The following is a 15,671-nucleotide window of genomic DNA, read 5'->3' as shown; positions in this document are numbered from 1 at the left end:
GACCCAAGTTCAGGCAGAGGTCGGATCCATGTTTCCTCCCCATGAGGATCAAAGTCTGCTGAGACTGAGCAATGCTTGGAGTGAATATCAGAGCCTCAGCTTATGGTGATAGAAACTGGAGAGGTTATGCAGCTCCATGCAATGTTATTGATTTCCAGAGTAAGAAATTACTGTTCCTAAGGTTTAAATTTTATTCTTTCCTCTGATGTTTGAAATTGGTTTGTCTTTTAAGCTATACTAACACTTGACATGTAATATAAGATGATTTTGTTGTCACTAGCCAACAAATGTTTGACCTCAACAGAGAATGTAAATTTGAAGCACAAAGCTATAGAATTATGTCTCAGTCCTCGCATTTGTTTTGGCTGTGACCAGTATGAAAATGGCTCCAAATCCAGCTTAGTCATTCCTTGCAGAAGGACTGAAAAAGAGCCAGTCAGACTTCTGCACAAAATTTTGTGTGGGCTTTAGATCAGGAAGCATTTACCCAGCCAGGGAACCCAGAATAATAACGTGAAATGTGATTTAACTGTTAAGTCACAGCCAAAGAAGAATACAAACCTACGTATATTCAGGCCTTACTGTTCAGTACTTGCTGCTAGTTCCAACCTGTTTCCCTCTTTCCCTTCACAGGCAGCTAATGGCATTAATATAACTGAAAACTCATCTTGGGAACAAGAGCACAATTAGAAAATCTCATTCTGACACAGATTCCTTTGCTTTAGTAGATCTTACTGACTCCCTAAAACAAAGTTCCTGGTGATCCTGGTATTAAATTTCACCTTTGGTGTGTTAATTCATGTACACTGAGAGGGAAAAAGGGCAGGCTTTGGGGAGCAAAAAGTGTCATGTTAACTGTGCCATTAATGCAGTTAGCCTCTGAAACCCTGTGCTAGCTCCAAGGAAGTCCAACTCCTTTCTTTTGCTGCTGACAACATACTCAGACATGAGGAGGAAAACTTGTATCTCCACACTGAATAGTTCAGTTAATCTTCCTTACTCTGAGGGTGGTGAGGCCTTGGCACAGGCTGCCCAGAGAAGCTCTGGATGCCCCATCCATGGAGGTGCTCAAGGCCAGGCTGGATGGGGCTTTGGGCAACCTGGGCTGGTGGGAGGTGTCCCTGCCCATGGCAGGGGGTTGGAACTGGGTGGGCTTTAATGTCCCTTCCAACCCAAATGATTCTGTGATTCTATGACTCTAATCTGAATTACCAAGAAGTGATGCATTAGAGACACTCCTGAGGCAATGAGGAAACCTTCCACCCCATTCAGTTCTAAGACCAAGATTGCATTAATTTATTTACTTACATTCAAGTTAATTAAAGGAGATCTCTTGCAAATTCCCCATGAGATACATCAGTGGCTCATCGAACTACATGATATTTCTACTGCAAATAATGATTTGCAGATGCAGTAATTCTTCGCAGTACACATCTTTACTGCAGTCCGTTACACTACCACCTGGTACAAGAGGATATTTAATTCATGGCACTGAAGTCCTTTATGGTACCCCTGCTTTTTAATTTCTATGCAACTTCTTTAGCATTTTTGTTTCTCATTAAAAAGAGATGATAAGTAAAACCTTGACTAGATTTAAACAAGTGCCTTAAAAGTTACCCCATTGCATTTTCTTTCATCTCTTTGTAGGACAAACTTAAGATAATAGACCATAGGCACTCCTGTGCTCATCTGAGATCCCCCATAGCTCCATCAACCCTTCTTGAAGGAACAGCAGCTGCAGACTCCTCTGAGCACCCCACACCCCTCCAAGTGGTTGCTGAGAAATTTTCCCTTTCCTACTAATTTTTGTAGGAGCTGAGGTAACTGCTTCATCAGACTTTGCCTCAATTAAATTCATCATCAAAGAGTCTAATCTAGATCACTTTCATTCATTGAGTTCAGTGAATGGTGCATGGAGGAGATACAACTTCCAGGCAAAATTTCTTCCTGTGGGCAAAAACCACCACCTGGAGTGCTGTTGATAACTTCTTGGGTATATTGTTCCAGTTCAGGCCTGCCAGTGATGCTTCTCTTGGCTTTAATATGGGCACAGGCAGCTGCCTTTGTGCCAAGCCACATTTTCTATGTACATGTAAGCAGCATAGTCACAGACTTTTTTTTTCCTTTTTTTTTTTTTCTTTTTTTCTTTTTCAGTGCCCTTATATCACAGCAGCTCTCAGCATCACCACGTAACTGGATGCTGAGCTGAAATCTGTGGTGCCAGGGCCCACAGACTGGTATTTTGCCATAACATCCCACTCCACGAGAGCTCTCAGACTGGATGCATAGGTGGAATAAGAGATGATTTCTTTATGTATGAGCGTAGTGATTAATGTTTACCTGACAAGAAATTTTGGTGCTTTCCATTCTCTGGAACAGGTCCAAATTGAGAGTGTGTGAAAGCCTGAAGACGGATCGGTAAAGAAGATAATGTGGGCTCAGGTTCTCTCCAACAAAGAGGAAATTTGAAAATGGTTTTCCTTGATGTCAGGCTACTGAGTGGAAGGTGAGAACTGAGGTGGGTCCTCTTGTTGGTCTTAGTACAAAAAGAGTGCCTACCTGCACATGGGCTCCTCTCTCTCCTTGCATTTACCTACTTGTAAAGCTATGCAGAGTAATGATATTTCTGCTTAGCCTCTGTTAGGTTCATCACTCCAAGCTCTTTGGTAAAAACTAATAAACAAACAAACAAACAAAAACAAACAACAAACAACAAAAAAACACCCTTTTGAAAAATCCTATTTGTAAAGTAGAAGAGAAGTAGTTTCCTCAGTGTAGAAAATTTGTTGTAATTTTTCCTTCCTTCTCAAATCCTGTGCAATGTTACCTGGCAGTAGCTCCCTGTTTCGCCTGCAACATTCTGTGTGTTTCAGGGTAGTCACTCTGGGATGTCTGGTGGTTCACTGGTACCATGAAGCCAGCTAAAACATCCCCCTCTTCACCCTCTCCTTCCATATTCACCTGATGAACTTCCTTTTTATAGCAGTATTTCTTGTTTCTGGGTACATGGTCTTGTCTCAGGCAATCAAAAATAATTATAAATTCCATACAAAAATCAGGGAAAGATCTGTTTTCCCTGTTGCTCTCAAGAATTATGCAAAAATTCACTGGCCTTTGGGGGAGAAGATGCTGCTAAATCTAATCTAATCTAATATCTGAGTTTGGAAAGAACTCTGAAACCAGGCAAATGTTAATATCTGCCAGGATTTTTATCACAGTTTATGCTATAAAATTGCTGCACACTAATTCGCCTTCCCTCCCTCCCCCCTAACTTCCCTCTCCCAGCCCTATTTGTGCCATATAGAGCACAGTATCATATCTTGCTCCATTTGCAGCCAGGTGCTTTATAAAAGGGAGATTTGCACCAAGTGGGCACCAAGAGTTCAGTGCATCCTGAGCCACTCTGAGACCAGTGGGATTACTCTAGATTGACCCAGACAACTGGTGTCATAATTTTGGTAGTTCCAAACTGTGTTGCAAGTTACAGAATTTTTGTTGTTGTTGTTGTTGTTTTGTTTTGTTTTGTTTTTTGGCTGGGCTTTTATACCCTTTCCTTGCTGTGGCAAGAAACTACACGAGTGAGAGTAGACTTTGATCCCTGCTGAGACACTAGCTGAACATAAATACATAAGCAATATTGAAAAGAAAAGAAACCATGAAAAGTGTAAATAAAGGATGGTGAAAAAGCCCAGCTCACTCATTTTTTCTGCTCTGTATCTGTGGCTACAGTTATTTCCCTGGGGACGAAGACAGTGAAGGAATGCAAGGCTCATCATTTCTCTTCTTTCCAGAGAGACCACATGAGAATGAGATGAGCAGATGACCATCCCTGTAAGTTAGAAACAAGACTTATGCTATTTAAAGGGGAGGAGGAAAGAAAAAAAAATAACAGGAAGGAAAACAGAACAAATGGTTTCCTTTAAAGGCTTTTTTAAACAAAGGAGACACACTATTTTAAATTATGAGTTATACTTAAAAATAGGTTACTTCTTATCCAGTGAATGTACAAGAAGAAGAGAGACATAAGCTCTCAATTCTTCCTTGCGTTATTCCTCTGGGATCTGAAATTAGTTTTATAAATTACTTTCACTTTCTTGCTTCATAAGCTCAGTGGTTTGGCACATATAGACAAAGGAGATGTGAACATTTGCAGAAAACCTGTTGCAGAATATGAGGCAACTGGATCTGTGCAAGGGCATTCAAAGCAAAGAGGGCTATGCAGGAGACTTGGGTGTTGCAAAGCTGAGGGATGATCTTGAACTGCTTGAACAGTTCTTGTGAAAGTGTGAGCTGATTCTCTTCCTGAAGAAGCAAGAAAAATCAGTTTTTCCTTTTAAGCCTTTAAGAAAGTAATTTCTGTTGCTGTACTTTGTCGTGTCTGTTCTACTCTAACCATTCTCCACCAGAAAGCTGTCTACCAAAGAGAGAGATTGAGTTTGGATTCCCTCAAACAAAGAAAGGAACTGAACCTGAAGAAAGGACATGATGCTAAGCCTTCCACATCTGCTGTGAATGAATCACTTGCTGGGCCCTTACATAAATCTAACCTGCCCTCATTCAGTCACTTCCACAGAAAACAGAAGTTATGACTGCTTTTTGTGAAGAATCCAATCTGGCTTGTGTACACACACACACACATGCGTGTTCACGTATGTGTGTATGTGTGACACTGTGAGAAACACTACTGAATCCAGCACTTCAGAGAGACTTAACGTAAGGAATTCATTACTCATAGATCCTTTCAGCCTCAAGCACAGTGATGGTTGGTATCAGCATATGGTAGAAACATGGTTCTCAGTACAAAAAATACCAAAATTATTAGATGGTAGAAATATCATTTGACTGTGATGCTAAGCCTCGTGCCCCCTCTGTGCTGTCCTGTGTGGGCTGCCCTAGCCCTGATCTGCACTGCTTGGTCACACTGAGCACATCTACCTCCGTGTTCCCCACAGAGTTGTTTTGTCCTTTCTCCTGATTAGGGTCAAACAACATTTCAGCTGCTTCTGAAGCCACTTTCTCCCCCAGCACTCAGATGGGCGAGCACATAATGGGGTCAGTAAGGATCACCAAGGACGAGCCCTATTTGGGGAGAGAAGTTCACATGCACTCCTGGAGATGGAGTCTCCGTGTGCCCAGTCAGTTCATCTGGATAAAAGGGAAGTTAGCAAGGAGAGAGGGATCCCTGCTTCCAGCCACAAGGAATCCTGCTAATCCCATAGAGGGATGGGTTTCTTTGGTATTACAAAAGATTCAGTTCTTTTTGTCTACTACACAGGCAGAAGCTAAGTCTTGAGCTTTGCTGCTTCTTAGATTAGGTACAAATCAGAGTCTCATTGATAGACATGTTGCTGTCTAAATTCTGCCAGAGTCCTAATGGATCATAAATCTATTTTGACTGTGGTCTTGATGGGACTCTCATGTCATAGTCTCTTACTTGACTTTTCATAACAATGTCTGGCAACTCTCAAAAACTCTCAATCTGCATATGCTTTCTATATGGGATACAAATGCTTTGAATACAAGTAAAAATCCCTTCCATTGTACCTGACTGGCTCTTTTATTTTTATCACACATAACTCTTGTCTTTCCTCATTTCTCTTACCTAAGCTGTGCAGTGTATCTCCTCACTTTGTTTGGGTGTCTCATCAGACACAAATCATGTTCCAGTCAAGGTATTTATTAATCTTTGATGTCTTCTGGCTTCATCCTTTCTTCTCTGGAGTTTTTGTTGTTGTTGCTGTTTGTTTGTTTGTTGGGGGGACAAGGGTGAAGTGGGGGAGGGGTTGTCATTTACGGTATCATGGAGTCCTTCAGACGCCTCAGTTGCCTGTATCCCTCAGAATCAGGAAGAGCTCCTCCCCTCACTTTACAGACTTTATAGAGATTTGATGCTCAAAGAGATTAACTGATCTGTGCAAGATCCACAAGAAAAGCATGTGGTAGAAACATTTATCAGATGTCCAGCAAAGCTGAGCAGTCAGGGGCTTAAAAAAACACCATCCTCTCTCAAAGGATGTACTATTTATCTTCCAAAAGAAGTCTTTTTTACTTCTTTCTCCCTTGTTCAGACACCCAGATATTTTTGTCTGGCATAAACACAGTGTGCACTATCATACTGTCACCTGTAATTTCTGGTTAAAGCATAATTTTCCCTAGTTCCACGGCTGCCCATTCTGAAGTTTCTTAAAACTGTCCTTGAAACTGGTTGATGTTAGGAACAGACTATTGGACTAGATATCTGTTCTGGTAGAGTAAGAAAACTCTGCCACATCTACTAACAGCACAATTGCTTGTTGATTCCCTCTCCAAGAGTTTTGGGTTCACATTCAATCCAAAATCCCTAACAATTGGCAACTGGACTGATGTAGTAAGCCAGATTTTACAGTAGAGTTCTGGGCCTGACATTAGTTAATAAATATTTTTGTTAAAGACTTAGATGGTGACATGAGGAGTTCATATAGCAAACTCTTCAAACTCCAAATGACTTTGATAAATTAAATAAATAAATAAATAAATAAAAATACCCTGGAATAAACAGGATGCAGTTTAATAGGGTAAGTAAAACACATGTAGCCATAATCAGATGTGTGCTTAAAGGAGAAGAATGTGAGCTGGACTGCAGGTCTGCAGAAAAGACGGTGAATTCCAGCCAGAACAAATACAAACACAAAAATATGCTAGACATGTGAAACAATTATTTTGTTATTGTCCCTATTTTTGATCTACTCATCTTGAATATTGTGTCACATTTTGTGGACTGTCCCCCAGAAAAAAAATATTGTTCAATCAAAAAGAGTCTGCAGGAAACCAACCTGAATGATCAGTAGTTCAGCAAACACTACCCATGTGGAAAAAATGAACAGACCTGGGTTGCTTCTTCTGGGTTGCTGGCAGGGGTCACCATTTCCAAGGTCCACCAAACTAGTCCTTCCTCCAACTCTTACCGCATTACTCCCTGTAATTAACTGACTACACTCTCTTCAGACTTAAATACCATTCCTCCCTGGATTCAATGCCTCTATTCAAGTTACCTGGAAAACTATCATGCCTTCTCTGAAAAGCATTTCAGAATGCTCGAAACATTAATTTAACAAGAATGAACACATCTACTTACATGAGAATGAAGTCTATCACAAATCCAAACTAATATTGCTTAGCAATATTTTAAGCTCCTTGCAGGAGTGGAAGTTCTGTTCTGGCATTTGTCCATCTCAAATCATCCAAAAGGCCTTCAGTGAATAATGACACAGAATAGCTTTCACCTATTTGCCCTCAGAACATTTTCTTATTATTTTGGAAATTATATAGGATTAATTTTTGATTTCCAAACCTAATAAAGTCCAGGGACATGAGCATTAGCATAAGCTTATGGGGCCTAACATTTTATTACTCACACAAAGCTTTTCTGGATGAGACTTGTAAAAACAAAGTCTGTTCTCTCATAAGTTAAAGGGCTGGTAGCACACTGAGAGAGGCTGGAGATACCTGAGATATTGCTTCAATTTCTATTACCCTGAAAACACTTCCTCCCCTGCCCCCCATGGAAAAGTCTGATTAAAGAAGGAGTCCTTGGCTAAGCTCAAAACAATCTCTGAAAACCTATAAATCTTTATTAAATTCTTTGCTAAAACTCAGCTGAGGAGGAACGGAGACATACTTTGTTCTGGGTATGTTTTTGCTACAAAATACTCGGGGGCCTATAATAAGAACAGAGCTCATCTGTTGCTAATGATTTGGAGGAAGGGCTTTTCCACATTGCGGGATAATATTAAGGGCACTGTGCTACAGTAGTAGCATTATACTTCATCTGCATCTTAGCTGAGGCCAGACATTTGATATGTATGTAAAACACCACTTACATATGGTGCTGCAGCTCATGGCTCCTGGGCCGCATTCAGCCCATGGGACACGTCCATCTGGCCTGCAGCCTTGGCGCTGAGAAATTGCATCCATGTGGGAGCAGCAGGCAGGCCTGAAGGAAAGCTGTTAGTCGTTTTCTGAAGGGTCAGATGCTGAAGACCTTGGGGAACTGCTGCCACCTTCACTTGGCCTATGAGTAGGGTCAAAACTGAAGTCTCAACTTGCTATAAAAAGGCAGGGTCCAGTCTGCATTTGGTGATGGAGTAGAGGTGGAGAAGCTGGTTTGGGAAGTGCTACTTGGGCACTGTAGACCTCTCCCTCCCTCTAGTGGTTTGCCTACATATAGAAATTCTTGTGAATCTACTGTTGCCTCTCTGCTAGAGGACTTGACCCAGAGGTTCAAGTATTTCCAGGCTCAGTTTTGCATCGTTGAAGTAGAGGTCTAGGGTTAAATACCTACTATGAGCCTCAACACTGCAAGAGGTCCTTGCAGCTTTGAGCTAAACAACTGTGGCCCTTGAAGTTCCCAGGAGCTCCTGGGCAGCCTTAGTGTGAATCCCATAGTAATACGGTGTGTCATATTAATTGTCCCTGTTGACAACATGGCATTACAGATTCCTAAGACTTAGAGGCTCTTGAGGTTCTTTGGGTTGTTGTGGCTGTTTTTATAAGATCAAGGGATCCTTGCCAGAAATCTCTGCTAGCATCTAACAGCATTGTTAAGAATACTACCCAAATCAATAAATTACACAATTTCTATGATATATTTAATATAGAGACTAGGGTAGTTATTGTGTCAAGCTTACATAGGAGTTAAGGTCTTCACAAAGGAATGATGTAATCAAGGGAAAAATAATACAGTGTAGAAACCCAGACAGAGGGAGAAAAAGGGCTTCTGATGTGAGATGTTACAAGTTTGTTTGATTTCACAGCTTGGTTTGTATGCTGCATCTGTCAAGGTATTTGCACTTGGCAAGTGAATTGCTCTTTTGTTTTTTGTTTTCAAGGTCAATGACTTCAAAGCTGATTTGGGAAATATTAGAGAGAGAAAGAATGCAAAGAGGGGGAAAAATAAAGCAATGGGGAAGACAGGGAAGGATGGAAAAAAGGAAGAAACTAAAATACCAGTTTCAAAAATACACAGAACAAAATGTGTCTCCATTCCTTTTTAGCTGAGAGCATGGTAAGTGTGAGCACCTTGTAGAAGACAGGCAGTGCCCAGAACCACTGTATGAATGATGTGATAGTACTACCACAAAGCAGGTGTGTGTAAGAACTGCTCTTCCTACTGCTCAAAAATGCTATATTCTTGAGAATGAAATTCTCATGTGGCAGAAGTCAACAAGAGTTTGCCATTGATTTTTGTGTACTCTTATTTCATCCTTCTTACTTAGCCTCACAAAGTGCTACACTGATAAAGATGTGTCCCCTCTCCTATCTCACGTGACTGGTCAAAAAGAAGTCTGCCATGGATGTTCTTGGCTGTTTTTGGCTGCAGCTGTGATGCCTCCCTGAAGTAAAAACTGGAACCTGCCACCTTGTTGTGGTTTAATCTGGCCAGCAGCCACATACCACACAGCCGTTCACTCACCCTCCCCCCTCCCTCTGTGGGTTGGGGGAGAGAATCGGGAAAAAAGTTAAGCCTGTGGGCTGAGATAAAGACAGTTTATTAGGACAGAAAAGAAAGGAAGATAATAATAATAATGATAATAGTACTACTAATAATAATGTGTACAAAACTAGTGATGCACAATGCAATTGCTCACCACCCTCTGACTGATGCCCAGCCTATCCCTGAGCAGCCAGTTCCTCCACCCCGGGCCAGCTACCTCATATTAATTGTCCAGCATGACACCATAAGGTATGGAATACCCCTTTGGCCAGTTTGGGTCAGCTGTCCTGGGTCTGTCCCCTCCCAGCTCCTCCTGTACCCCCAGCCTGCTCGCTGGCAGGACAGAGCAAGAAGCTGAAAAGTCCTTGGCTTAGTGTAAGCACTGCTCTGCAACAATTAAAACATCAGCACGGTATTCTCATCCTAAATCCCAAAGGCAGCACCATACGAGCTACTAGGGGGGAAACTAACTATCTTAGCTGAAACCATGACACACCTACTGCTCTACCAGCTTCTTTTCAACAGGAACTGTTTTACTCATTACAAAGCAATACATGTAAAATATGGTGACTGAAATTCTCCAGCGGAAATGTTAGTGCACTGGGAAAATGTGACAGATCCTGTGAGTCAGGCCCTTAAGGCAAACAGTAGAAGTACCACTTAAAAGTTTTTTTTCAAATTCTAAATCTCTTTGAGCATAAACTGAACCAACGGAGAAGTATTACATCAAAACACTACAAAGAAAACAAAGTACTTCAGTGTTTCAAGTATACCAGAGTAAAAGCAGCCCAACAGCTTGATCAAATCTGATAGACACCATTACCTTTGTTACAGCCGTAGAAAGCACAATTCAGATGTTGCTTTCATCTCTCCCACCTCTTTGTAAAGCTCCCAAAATAACCGTAGAGAGTGAGAAGCACAACGTGTTTTTCCTCCTGCCAGGCTAGCTAGGCTGAATCACAAACATACAGGAATGTCCTCCTTTTTGAAGGAGAATGAAGCTATTTGCCCTGCAATACAGAAGGGAAATTGAGGCATATGGGAGGCCATATGACTAGTCCAACATCACCAAGAAAGTCTGGGGTGAAGCTTGAAAGATGATTCTTATATATCCTGGGCTTGTACCTTAGCCACGTCACTCTCCTTCCAAACTGACTGTGTTATAAGTGCCACTGATCCATTGCAAACAGTTTCTCAGGAAGCAAATGTTTGTTTGCTCTACCCAAAGTGTGAAATGCACTCAGTGTTACCATGTATGAACTGAGAGTCAATTAGATGTGAATGGGAACCTAAGTTCTAGACAACTTTGACTCCTGAATTTTAGGAACATATTTGTCACTTCAAGGCTTACGAGAAAGTCTTAACCCTCATCTTCTGCTGCATGCTGTAGCTGCTATTGGATAGTAAGAGAATACAAGAAAGAGGACAAATATAGACTTATCCTTTCCTGGTTTATTCTCCCATTATTCAGCATGAGTACTTAGTCATTTAAAAATTTCCTTCGTACAATAAATTTAACACGTATCATTTACATGATATCAAAGCTGATATCAGATCAGTGATTTTTGCATTTGCATGTATTTTAATTTCCTAATTGGCTGACAATAGATGTCTGATTATTTCCTGCATCTGCAAAATGTCATATAACCTTAAATGTTAATATCTGATATTTATTGGAAGCATTTCACAGTTAGTATTTGCATGATGCTTTCATTTTGGACTTAATTTCCTTTTATAATCTAGAGTTAAAAATTGAATTTTGTACTCTTCAATATAAATCCAGGAATTCAGAGTTCATCCTGTAGCCATAATGCTCACAGAAATGTCTTGGATCAAAAAGGCTGTTGTTTCCTGTCATATTCAGACACCCAAATTGTTCACTGTTCAATTTCTGGAAGCATTAAAGCCTTGTATTTACCTGTAGGTCAGGCAGCTGCAAATCTGAACTGTGCCCATGTTGAAACATCTCTTTTAAAAGTAGGAGGTGATTTGGACTAATTTGTCCGTGGCCTCTTGAGCTCAGACTACCACTTGAGTCCAATTATATGCTCTGTCTTTGTGCTACTGACCTACAATCTACAGGGAGCTGAACTGAGAGCATCTCGTCTGCTTTCCCGAAGGATTTTGGGATAATGATTTTGAATGTTTAGTGTGACATGAAGCCAATGATTACATCTTCAGTATTTTGATTTATGAGCAATATTAGGCAGGAACAGAGAGAGAACCCTGTTGTAAAGGTATTTTTAATCATGCCAATTTTACGCAGTGGAAGGAAACAGACTCAAGAGCCATTAGTGATGATTAGGATCTGCATTACAAAGTAGGTGGTGTACACATACAATATTTCCTATGCAGTTCCACATCTCTTTTTGCCTGGGAGGTTAATTTTTTAACTTACCTATATAGGATTTATTAATAGAGATTATCATGTTTCAATAATTAAAGGCTGAAATAAACATTTTAAATTTAAAAGAATTCAAAAAGTTATGCCTTTTATCACAGAAGCCATTGTTTCAAACATAGAATTGGGCAAAAGAAAAAGAAAAAACTGGTAAAGTGGAAAAGATGTTCTTTCTTCAGTAAGACTTACTTTATACAGAGTTTTCTTCACTGCCAGACATGAAGTCCTGGCTACATGCTGGAAAAGAAACTTCCGTAGGTGGGGTGATGGGAGCCTTCTCTTTGGCTCACTTCTGATAGGACTCTGGGACAAAGTCAATTGCGATTTGTGTGGTCATTTCCCAAGCCAGGAAAGCTAGAATAGCAACTAGGAACAGTCCAGGTTACACATTTTTCCTGGGTTTCAACAGGCAGCCCAGCCTGAGGGCAGGCAGGGAATGCATCTTTGCATGTTATAACCCTCCCTTAGAGTTCATTGCAATCCATCTTCTCACGGCTAAATCATCCTCACGGTAGTCTAGTCCCACCAGCTTCTTAAAATCTGTGATTGAATCATTTTGGCAATTTCAGAAATCCTGGAGGCATGCAAAGTCACACAGTTACCAATGTCAACCCTGAAGTGACTCAACATTTTGACTTCTTTTTAAAATTTTGTTTTATTTTTTATTAATTAAAGTATTTCTTCTCTGTGTTGCTCAGCTTTCACATTTGATATGGATGTCTGAAAAGAGAATAAAGCATAAATGATGCCCAAACGGATTTCATTAATAAACTCATAAGAATTTTGAGCTTCTCTTGGTTTAATATCATATTTGAATATATTTTAAACGATTTATCTTAGAATATTTTCTAGATGTGAAAAAAAAAAAGAGGAAAATATGTTCCTTTTTTGTCTTCTTCAAGGTTAGTTATTAAGGTGAATTGTACATAATATGAGACAATGCAGCAGCACCCTCACAGTTATTAATGGGAAATAAATATGGATTACAGATGTGCTGTCTCATTGCAAAATAAAGTGGGTGATTTATAAGTTGTCAGTTATCACTTTGAAATACCAGTCCTTACAGAGCATCTGAACTGGATTTATTCTGAAGGAATGATATGGAGCAGAAGGTTTTACAGCTTGCTGTTGTTCTCCTTAAAAGCACTGAGACAAAACAGTGTATGCTATAAATCACACGCTGTATACCAAACATTGTTTACATGTTTTCAAGTGAGTTGCTAAACTAGTACAAAAGAGACAAAATTCCTGTTGGTTCTTGATGGAGATACTTTAGGAATTATATTCTAGTTTCTCTTAGGGGAGTATATTCATAAATCAATTTGTGGTTTAATCCCTACAGAGAACGTATTTCTTCTAAGAACCTTGTCTGTGTCTTTGTGTTTGAAGACGAATGTAATTGATTTTACAAGACTGATCTTTTGATCAGATTAGTTTATTGGATTAGCCCTTTATCATCACTAGGATTTATTTGTTTTCCGTGATGTATTTATTTAGATATTTTATAAAGGATTTTTTTTATATACTGCACGGCTGTGACTTCAAAATTAGAACTTCCAATTAGTTTTTTGTTTTTTTAATGAATGAATGAAAATTTTAATACATGACAAATGAAAAGTTGGTTAAAGTTCACTGAGAGCCAAACTCTGTTTTGTCACCTGTGAGAGGGCTGAAAGCGATCAATCAGATCGGATTTCCAAGGAATAATCCATGCTGCCTGCATGGGAAGCCTGATGTGAGTAGCAGTCCTGAGGACCCCCTAAAGCTGCTGGCTTCACCCAGGGAGGCTTCTCTCCAAGGGATGCAAGATGACACTATAGATTTTAAGGAAGACAAAATCCTGATGAGAATCACCCTGAGGTACCTTCAGCAAGTCAGCTAAGTGTAGTACGAAATAACTCTGTGATTTCAAGGTCATGTGGACAAATCGTGCCTTTTTTCTTTCATTCTGCCCATACCTTATGCATGCATTTGTTTTTATAGTCTGCTTTGGATGTTGGGAATTAATACTTCCATCTGCCTTTTACCTTAACCTGACTTGCATTAGGGTTTAGTTTACATAAAGGCATTTTTCTTCAAAAGGAAGGCAAATCAGAAAAATAGGGAACTGTGATAACGTAAGAAGCATGCTGTATCCACATTGCTGTTCAGCTGTGCCCACACAGATGTGCACAAACCATTTAAGAACTGGTATTTTAGGGGTAACAAAGGGAAGTATCTGTTGGTAACCAGAGAGAACCAGGAAGACTCATCAGAGTGCAGTGAGGAGGCGGGGAGCTCACAGAGGACTCCTCAGGGCTTTGGGGCAAATCTCTGTATATCAAGCAATTTCCACTGCTGTTCATGCAGCTATTTGTATGAAGAGAGCTGGCACTGACAATGTTTAGCATCCCTGTGAATCAGGATACTTATTTAGGTGCTTAACACAACAGACACCTTCTGGCACATGCTCTGGAAAAAAATAGTAAAAGACGCTGGATGACTTTCTAGATTTATGCTGGCCTGCTTCAAACAGCTTTAACTATTTGCCCATGGATTTGGATGTTACTACACTTTGACCTGGAGTGTATGGTAGCATCATGCAGTATGTTCTTGACATACTGCTTTCTTTCACATCAATGGGTTATAGTTATTAATGGTTGAGATATATTAATAAATCAAATAGTTGGCTATGGATCCAGCCATGAAACTCAATATCCTGCTAGCTTGTGAAAATCTCATTTAGAAGAAAGAGTGGCTAACCCTAGAAAAGACCACCACATTTACCACATTTACCTTTTTTTTTTTTTCTTCTGTTTAAATGCAGACACATAGGGGTGAGCTAAAAACCACCATTACCTCTATCACAGAATTACAGAGTCACAGAGTCACAGAGTCACAGAGTCACAGAATCAAAGAATGGTTGAGATTGGAAGAGAACTCTGGAGGTCAACACCGCTTTTTAGGCAAGACCACCTACAGCAGGTGCTCAGGACCATGTCCAGAAGGCTCTTGAAGATCTCCAAGGAGACTTCACAACCTCTCTGGGCAACCTGTGCCAGTGCTTCGTCACCCACATAATAAAGAAGTGCTTCCTGATGTTGAGACAGAATCTCCAGTGTTCCAGTTTGTGCCCATTACCTCTGGTCCTGGCATCAGGCACCACTGAAAAGAAAAGAATCTGGCTCCATCTTCTTTGCACCTTCTCTTCAGATATTTGTACACATTGATGAGATCTTCCCGAGATGCCTCTTTTCCAGGTTAAGAGCACTACTGCTTCTTAGGCCACTAAAAGAGTACAACAAACAACCCAGTCTTTGTGAAACCAGAAAAGCAGGTAAAATATTTTAATTTTTGAAACAAATATATATGGTTTATAAAGAAACACTGAGTGGTGACCCTTGTACTGAAGTTAGTCTTTTATTTCCCACACCTATGTTATAGGAAACACTTCAGAAATGGAAGGACGAGCATTTCAAAGTTTGAGTTCTGTTTAAGAAGTGGTTTTGTGGATTGGGGGTGGCCTTTCTTATTTCCATTTTCTTCCTCTATTGGAGAGTTACTCATTGTTCTTATCTGTGAAGTCAATTAGAAGAATTGCTAGACAGAGGTGTTAGAAAGATTCATGGAATCTCTCTCTACTACAAAGCAGGTTAAAAGCAAATCCAGATAAAATATTTCATGCTCATTTTGGCTGAGGTTATTTTTGATCAGATCTGTGTCTCTAGGACAAAAAATGAAGTTAAAATTTAATAGACTTTGTCAGGAAAAAAAGACTGTTTTGGTCAAGTATTCTGATTTCCTACATAGGAATTTTAC

At 40.1% G+C, this 15,671-nt stretch overlaps 1 long non-coding RNA gene across 1 annotated transcript; it reads left to right on the top strand.

Moving 5' to 3' along the window:
• Nucleotides 1-2,293: 2,293 nt before the first annotated feature.
• Nucleotides 2,294-14,761, top strand: LOC106030682 (uncharacterized). The gene is made up of 3 exons (XR_001203890.3): nt 2,294-2,506; nt 3,730-3,831; nt 14,680-14,761. It is a non-coding gene; the product is annotated as an uncharacterized lncRNA (long non-coding RNA).
• The last annotated feature ends 910 nt before the right edge of the window (nt 14,762-15,671 follow it).

The sequence above is a fragment of the Anser cygnoides genome, chromosome 2, assembly GCF_040182565.1.
Source record: "Anser cygnoides isolate HZ-2024a breed goose chromosome 2, Taihu_goose_T2T_genome, whole genome shotgun sequence".
Lineage (NCBI taxonomy): Eukaryota > Metazoa > Chordata > Aves > Anseriformes > Anatidae > Anser > Anser cygnoides.
The sequence above is the reverse complement of the archived record's forward strand: the minus strand, read 5'-3'. Positions and strand labels throughout refer to the sequence as shown.